Consider the following 7,500-nt stretch of genomic DNA (forward strand, 5'->3'; position numbering starts at 1 on the left):
AATGTTATAATCTGTACTCACCATAAAAATTACTGTACATCCGCTAAAGAACTTGAAGATAAGGTGGGGAGGGGGAGGGCACTAATCAACATAATCAAAAACATTATCCTCCAGATCCATGTCTACTTCTTCTTCAATAGCCCTATCTGGTTCTCTCTCCCCCACTCCCTGGGCTAGCAAGGCTTCCTGATCAGCAAGAATGGACTTAAATTAAAATACCGAGTCTTTGCACCATCACTGACATACTGAAGGAACGCCTTTAAATCTTTAAGTTTGAGAGCCTTTATCTTAATAGGCCATCGAACTTGGGGTTAATGCCACTTTACTAAGATCAAAAAGATCAACGGCTGAAGCACTGCTTGCCCTTCTGCAATAGCACTTGCACGAAGGGCTTGTCACTACTGTAGGTGTCCTTGACCTGTAACCCTCCTTGTAGCTAATGTCGTATTTCACGATCCTGGAGTCGCTGAAGGTTGGTTGCCTGTGGGGGTTCTTTTGGTGATGTGGCGCTGCAGAGCAGAAAAGTTGAGAATATCCTCTCTTTGCATCACAACAACTTCAAAGCCTTTATGGGTGGCATCCTTGATAAGATCAACATAATCGTCTCTCGTCTCGATTGTTGCATACTTGCGCAACTTCTGTTCAATATTTCCAAAATGCCTATCGCAAGGCATGTACGAGTGCCCAGGCACAAGGTAATGATGCTGAATACTGAAAAATTTCTTTTCATGAATCAGCTTCAGCAGTAAGAGGGACACATTAATATTTTTATTTTGCCCTGAACAGTTATCCGACAGGAGAAAGCAACTCAGTCTGTTCATCTGCGTTGTGATGCAGATCCAAATACCTGAGAAGACAACTTGCAATCTCACAACTCCCCTTTTCAGCTGTCACTTCGTCCCAGACAAACATTGTGGAGACATTAGTTTTCATGTTCGTCACACAAAAGTTATAAGTCCATAACTTACGTAAATAGTAAGCAGCACCATGAGCCAGCTTAGGGGTGGGAAGTGTCTGTTGCAAATCAAAACAGTGTGCCAAGGTGTCATCATTGTCAAAGGGCCCCCCCCTTAAAGTCTGAAATAAACTTCTGGCCCTCTCTTGCAAGGTTATAATGCTCATCATGCAGCTTTTCAAGAGCATAGATAGCTTCCTCACTAGCATTACTATCTCTCAAAGTCTTGACCTTACTCTTAAAGAGATCGCACCTGTTGCAAGAGTCAGTTTTCACAGGTGCAAAACCGACATTAAACTTTTCAGAGACAGCTGTACGGTAAAAACTTTCCTTCACCTTTTCATCATCTGGATAATTTTCAGTCATCCACTTACGATACATTTGGTATAAAATAGTGAAGGTCAACTCCGTACTAAAATACTGGCGATCAGCTGATTTCGCTCTCGTATAATGAGACGAAACCTTCGGCACACTGTCAACATGTTTTTTAATCAAGACATGAACTCGATCACTTAGTTTGTTAGCTGGGATATGCTTACCACGTAAATCACTAATCGGTGTACCTACTATTGTTTTCTTTTTCAATGCGGTACTCACACGCCTCTCATTAATGCCAAAAATTGACAGAAAACCTTGCTTACACACTGTATGCGACACATTGTTATACTCGACAGAATAGGCATGCGTTTGCCTTTTACGAGGGGGCTCCTCTCCAAGCTCAACACGACGCCTTTTCACTGGGTGAGTCGTTAACCAGCGATTGAATGTAAGCAGTTTGCTTATCATACTCTCCAAGGCCATAAAAACCAGCGAATAATTCGTCCACTACAGGTCTACCAAGCCTGCTAAAACATCCATCACGACACGGTTGGCCTACGCTACGAGCAGGAACAGTTTTCCCAGTAAACCGAGACACGTATTCTTGGCCAGCATCATGAAGCATCTTGACACTTTTTTTTCCAGGCCGAGACATTCCTTTGCCTCTTTCTTCCTCTTGGCTGTTGCACGACATCACTATGCTCACTATCACTGCCAGAGGAAGACATAATGTACTCAAATAAAGAGTAATTTAGACAAAAATAATAACAGCACAACACAACGGATAATCGTAAATTAAATCTCCCGCTATGATCACTGAAGTGAGATGTAAACATTGGCGGGAGATTGTAAGCTGCGCGGTGATTGGTCGATGCTTACACGCGCCTTATGGGGAAAAACGCTCATTGGCCTAGAATTCGCTACCCGCGAAGTGACGCGCGCTCTCATTGGCTTAATCAGCGCTAGTGATATGCGTCTATCTGGTCCTCATGAAGCGTCCGAGCGGCTGCCAGCACCGCTCGAAGTCATGTTCTTTCCTGTAGCTAAAATCGATAATTCCGACTGTCCCAGTAGGAATTTCGACCGTATGTAAAATGGTGGAATGGCCTAGGAAATGCCTCAAATACACAGAGAAAAGGTTGCCAAATCTACCAGTATGCATAACTCCCAAATACCATGGTAAGTGGGCAATATACGACTTTCTGGTTCTGGGCCCTCATATATATATATATATATATATATATATATATATATATATATATATATATATATATATATATATATATATATATATATGTGTGTGTGTGTATATATATATATATATATATATATATATATATATATATATATATATATACTTGTATGTATATATATATATATATATATATATATATATATATATATATATATATATATATATATATATATATCTATATATATATACTATGTATATGATATCTATATATATATATATATATATATATATATTTTATATATATATATATGTATATATATATGTATATATACACACATATATATATATATATATATATATATATATATATATATATATATATATATATATGTGTGTGTGTGTGTGTGTGTGTGTGTAATGAGGAGATTCCCTCATTACTCATTTGGTAAACGTGTAGCTCGAGCGTTAAGGCAAACTAATACACACACCCCTCTCTCTCTCTCTCTCTCTCTCTCTCTAGCACCGACACCTCTCTCTCTCTCTCTCGGCAACTCCTCTCTCTCTCCGATAATCTCTTTCTCTCCATTCTGACAGGTAATGAAAATGAGAGAGTTGCATCATAAATAAACATTTATTAACAATGAATAAATAATTAATCAAGTCATACAGACTAACTTAAAAAACCCCCAACAGTAAAATGTCTGAACAGTTATAGTCACACCAATCGTCTCTATCCATCTGGGACTCCCTGTCCCCCCCATTGCCAGAACCGTCTGTTTCAAAGACACAGAACACATCCCGGTAAGTACACACACAAGTTTAACAATCAGAGATTAAAGATTGGACATCATTACAAAATGTCAAATAGACAACAGGCCGCTCTTTAGCTAAAGTAATTCAACTCACCCATGCAGCCGGAACACTTAAAGCACACTTAATAAAAAACTCCCGGTGAGCGCCACGGCATCTTGCCTTTCTCTCGAAGACGCCTCTATCAAAATCCCCCATAAACTTGTGTATGATATTCACTTTTAACAGAAAGAGGCGCACACGCACATACAAACGCACAGTTTGTTAACGCCTCACACTTACTGGCCACAACCAGTTTCACAAAGGCACTTTGAGAAGAGTTAATAAACTATCGCACATTGACTTGTCTAACTAAGCAGTTTTACCTCACGCCATCCATAGAAACTCATTGTCAGCTTCTCTCGGGTCGTCGCCTCTCCACTGTTCTTCACATTCCAAAAGGTTATTGGCAATATATCAAAAACCCTAGGCGTAATATGGCTCGGCCACCTCATGCTAGCTCCCGCCTAGCAAAATTGCTTATATAATAGAAAACACATTGGCCGGCTTAAAATAAAACATAAGTAATGACTGCACGTCCCTGGCATTATAAAATAAAGTCTGTTACGCTTTAATCTCCAAATAACACTAGAATTTTCTCTCTTCGGATTCTTGAATATCCCTCTTTGCTTGTCTGCAACTTGCTGAACAGACAGTAGGAAGACGGAATGCCTCCCTCATTGTAGAAGACTTCTCATGACTTCTGCAGATCTCCAAAAGACACGTTGAACTCTGTAGACTCTTGTAATCACCATCGTGGAAACTCTTGTAATCACCATGGACAAAATGACTGCAACCTCTCTGCACACGGCTGGTGGACGTCTTGCTGGCATTGGGAAATCACTTTTTGGTGTGTTAGTATGTCAGTCAAGTCACTGGTCAATCTAAGAAAATTAACCCAGACATACTACTTCTATCAAACAATGATCTCAAAAAGGTCAGAAATGCTAACTGAATGTCTCCCAATTAACTCCCTTTAATATGACTACTAAATCATAAGTCATTATCACAACTCTCAAAGGAAAAAAACATCAAGTTCTCCAACTCAATTCTCCAAACTCACACATCAGCACACACACAACTCAGAAATCACAGCAACTCCACGGACTTCTGCACTCACATTTCAAACTCGAACGTTCTCACAAGTAAAAAAAAAGAAAAAATCGTAATGAGCCCAAGGAAAAAAAAGAGTCACGTAACAAGCCCAAACCCAAAAAATGTTCTCTCAAGTTCTGATATTTAAACAACCCACAAAATCAGCAAAAATCTCCAATGTTTAACAGCAAAAAACCCCTTTACTGCTCATACAATTAATTACAATGAGACTTAATGTCAAACTCCCATTTACATAAATAACAACTCCCGAAAAATTACATCTCCCGTCCAAAAAGAAATGCTATTCAAGCTCAATCCCCTAATCATATCTCTCATAGGAAAAGGAAGAAAAATAAAAATAAAGATAACCACAAATAAATTTCCCCAATCACAAAATACATAATACATGTATAATATGCATAACTCCCCACGTTTTTTCCCAAGAAATGCTCCATGTAAAGTTATGGAATTTGCCAGAAAGCAAACTCTCACACATGCGCTCTCGTGAAATGCTATTGTCAACATTTCCAGATATTGCAAAAATTCTGAGCTATCACCATCACTAAAGGAAAAGGATCAGCACACGGCTCATCACATCGCTTGTCAGCAGAAAAATCCACCTGCGGACGTATGCTCAAACAGCAGCATAAAAAATGTCCAGTCAGACACACAAGTTTGGAAAACTCATGATTCTATAGAAAAAGGTCTAACAGACACATTCCACAGAATTAACTCCAGGATATGACTAATGTGTTCAAAGACTGTCTCGAAGACTTATTCTCTCAACATGACACAGCCCAATTATATGCCTCCAGAAATAACACACTTGTGAACATAAAAAATGCACACATCTCCATAGGACTCGTAATGCAGTAATGCCACTCGCCTCTAAATAGTCACGAAACCAAAGAGAAAGAACCACAGAAATCTCTTGGCTCGAAAAAAACAAAAACTCCCATAACCACCAAAAAAAGGGTCACCCGCCAAAGATTAATTCCAACTCCATATATATGTGACACCACATTAATAAGAACACCTCTCCGGTTATAAAAATATTTCCTCCATTTGGTTAATAACCACTCCCCTTATATTATTCACTCTTATTTCTCTGATAGCCATATGTTAATAAAAAAACACCACTCAAGGAATAAAGAATAATCACGTCTATTTCGGCAAATACAAAATATTTACCTCTATTTCCCCAATACTCAATGTGGAATAAAACAAGGCTCCAAAAAATAGATCTCCAAAAAGGATAATCAAAAAATGAAATCCTATCTCCAAAAAAATGTGCACTCAAGGCATCTAGCTCACACACTCACAATTATTGCCCCATAATCTCCTCAAAAATGTGTCTCCATTTGCAACAAAGATGGCTGCAAAATAATTGAACTAAACATAGCTCATATCACCTTTGGCAAATATCAAAAATGGCCAAAAAATATATCCCCAATATATTATTTCTCAACTTATAACTCCAAAATAATATATACCTCCAATTATCTCTCCAAATAATATATCTCAATCTTCCAGAGAATAACTCAATGTTATAGTCAAAAACTATAAAACTCTCTCCATTTAGCATAAATGCTGAAAAAGGGCAAAAACTCGGCAAATAAAAACTGTCTAGAAAATTTTAGAAAAAATCACCAATGTGCCACAACTATTATAACAGAACTCCAAATTCAAAGTGTCTTAGCCAAGACTTCTCCATATGTACTACGACATAGGCCATTAGAAAACTTAACCAAGTTTCCTATCTCTCACAAGGTTTTCACAAATACGACAAAGGTATTGTGCAAGAAAACTCACAATTTCTGGAACACAAATATCCAGAGAAAAAATGTAGTGCCATTACGTATGCATTCAAAACATGCAAGAATTCTCCCGTAAATCTCACTGCAGCATCAAATAGCTGAAACACAAACACGTTCCCGAACAATGACTCTAAGTCACGAACTGAGATATTAAAAAATATTCACACCAACTGGAGAGAAAAAATAAATTTAAATTCACCCATGATAAAAAAACTTGTGTCAGCGATGGCTAACTTCCAAAAAAAGAGAAAAGAAAAATCAACGGCACTATCAACTATCTCCCGTAACTCACTAGATGTCAAGCAATTATCTGCTGAACTCATAAAAAAAAGAAAAAAACTAAAATAATGTGTTGTTAGTTCCTCCCGTATTCAAAAAAGATTTCACCCCCCTTGATAGCATTAAAATACCCACTTATTAGTATAAAAAAAATCAGTATCAGAAATATCAATCTCAGCAAAATCACTAAAAAAATTGTTATCATCAAAATCACTAGTATCAGTATATAAATATCACCAATGTTAATGCTTGTCCATTCTCCAAATACTCAGCAAAAAACTCAGCAAAAGTTCAGCAAGATTCAACACAATTCACCAAGATTCTGTCAGATTCATCAAGATTCAGCAAAACTCATCCTCGCGGATGACTGAAATATTCTCCAAAGTTACAAAGACTCAACAAATAATTAACACAAGATATCTCCCATTAATTCATTGTAATAATTCTCCATGAATAATTATCTGTAATAATTATAAAATAATCTCCCATGAAATATCTCAAATCTCTCGCAAAGCAAGTCTCCCGTAATGATAATTATACTTAAGCAACCCTCCCGTGAAACATCTCAAGTATAATAATTATTATTAACAATAATAACTCTCCATAGCAATAATTCTCTTGCAAAGATCTCAAGTAAGGGTAAATTCAAATAGCATACACAGTAATGCTGAACCTTATGACACACAACTTCTCCAGATGCAACACCATTGCCACATTCATGGCACCGGGCAACACCATTCGGCACCATTTGCAAAGTAATCCCTCCAACACAATAAAAAAAAAATAATAACAATCTGTGTCTCCCCCTTATATTTGTGTCTTCCAAGGCATAAGGAAAACATACACCCATACAATGCATTTCAATTCTCTTTCTAAAAAAAAGACTCTACGGGCATTTCACTTCATCAACTAATCAATCAGCTGATATCTTAGCATTGGAAATTCATTGTCAAGGGCAAACCCATCCCCCAACACCCCAACACAAAGAAAAA

Source organism: Macrobrachium nipponense, chromosome 5 (assembly GCF_015104395.2).
Source record: "Macrobrachium nipponense isolate FS-2020 chromosome 5, ASM1510439v2, whole genome shotgun sequence".
In the NCBI taxonomy this organism is placed as follows: domain Eukaryota; kingdom Metazoa; phylum Arthropoda; class Malacostraca; order Decapoda; family Palaemonidae; genus Macrobrachium; species Macrobrachium nipponense.